Raw genomic sequence first — 1,352 nt, 5'->3', positions numbered from 1 at the left:
TCATAGTTCACTGAAACCTCATACTCCAGGGTTCAAGTGATCCTCCTGCCTCAGCCTCCTGAGTAGCTGGGACTACAGGCAAGCACCACCACACCCAGCTAATTTTTTCTATTTTTAGTAAAGACCAGGTCTCACTCTTGCTCAGGCTGGTCTTGAACTCCCGGCCTCCGGCCTCAGCCTCACAAAGTGCTAGGGTTATAGGCATGAGCCACCGTGCCCAGCCTAATTTATCTTTATAACAGACTCTTCCTTCCTGTGGAATGAATTACATTTTTAGAAACTTACAAAACCCTTACCTTTTTATATAATGTGCAAGTAAATTCCTTCCAAGTCATGATACAGATAAAAATCAAACCTTTTTATTCCTATAAGGTCCAACATAATTTTTCCACATTTAAGTCAGTCTATCCTAGAACTCAAAATATTAATATCACTAACCATACACCCATTCTTCTTTAACTGTGAAGAAAACTTTATAAAATTAATCAGAAACAAATTTTTAATTTTTCCAAGTAGATTCAAATGATCTACTGTACAAATACTTTTGTAGGTACACAAAGTAGAAATGCCACAAATCTTTTCTTAAAAATCTCATTAATATTGTGAGAATATTACTTCGAACAGCAAACTTTGTTTCAACCCCTCTTCTCCCTTATGAATTCATGTAAAAAAATGCAAATTTTAAAAATTATAGAAAAATGAGCCATTACTTAAGTGAAATCATTTTAATTATCAGTGAGAATCACTACAATTGCTATATAATATTCATTCAAGTGACTTCTCTTTTCTAAAAATTCCCTTTCAGATACTGTGGAGATACGCTTCCAGATGACATCATTAGTACAGGTAATGCTCTAAATTGAGGACTAAAACTCTAGTTTGTTTTGTCATTGTCCCTGAAAGTGAAGGACCTAGTAGTTATTATTATTCACTTTTTAAAGTTGAGAGAACTAAAGCCAGATGTAACTTGTTAGCTTGTAAAATGCAGAGAATTGTTTATTTATACTTAAAGATTTATGCCAACTGCTTGTGTTAAAAACATATAGACTTGTTATTTGCAGGAAATGCAGTCTGAGATAGTCTTGAATCTGCAAATCCATAAACACTGCTATCGCTTATGATTTCCATAAAACATAGTAATAAACGGCTGATATTTTTCATTGGTAAATAACTGAAATAATTTATAAAGTTGTTAAAAAATACCTTGTCACTAAAAAAAATTTTACATTGTATTTATTACATTTTTATCTTAGTACAGCATTCTCTAGAGAGTGTTTTGAAGAACACAGTTCTGTGAGATGTTTTAAATAGGTATTACATGAAAAAAGGTTTCTAAGGCCAAATAATTTTGG

General features: G+C 32.5%; 1 protein-coding gene across 1 annotated transcript in view; it reads left to right on the top strand.

Annotated features, from left to right (window-relative positions):
* Positions 1 to 1,352, top strand: part of TNFAIP6 (tumor necrosis factor, alpha-induced protein 6) — an 18,609-nt gene that overhangs the window by 10,024 nt on the left and 7,233 nt on the right. The window lies entirely within an intron of this gene.

The sequence above is a fragment of the Propithecus coquereli genome, unplaced genomic scaffold (genome assembly GCF_000956105.1).
Source record: "Propithecus coquereli isolate 6110/MARCELLA unplaced genomic scaffold, Pcoq_1.0 Scaffold118, whole genome shotgun sequence".
NCBI lineage: Eukaryota > Metazoa > Chordata > Mammalia > Primates > Indriidae > Propithecus > Propithecus coquereli.
Note: the sequence above shows the minus strand (reverse complement) of the source record. Positions and strands in the feature narration are given on the sequence as shown.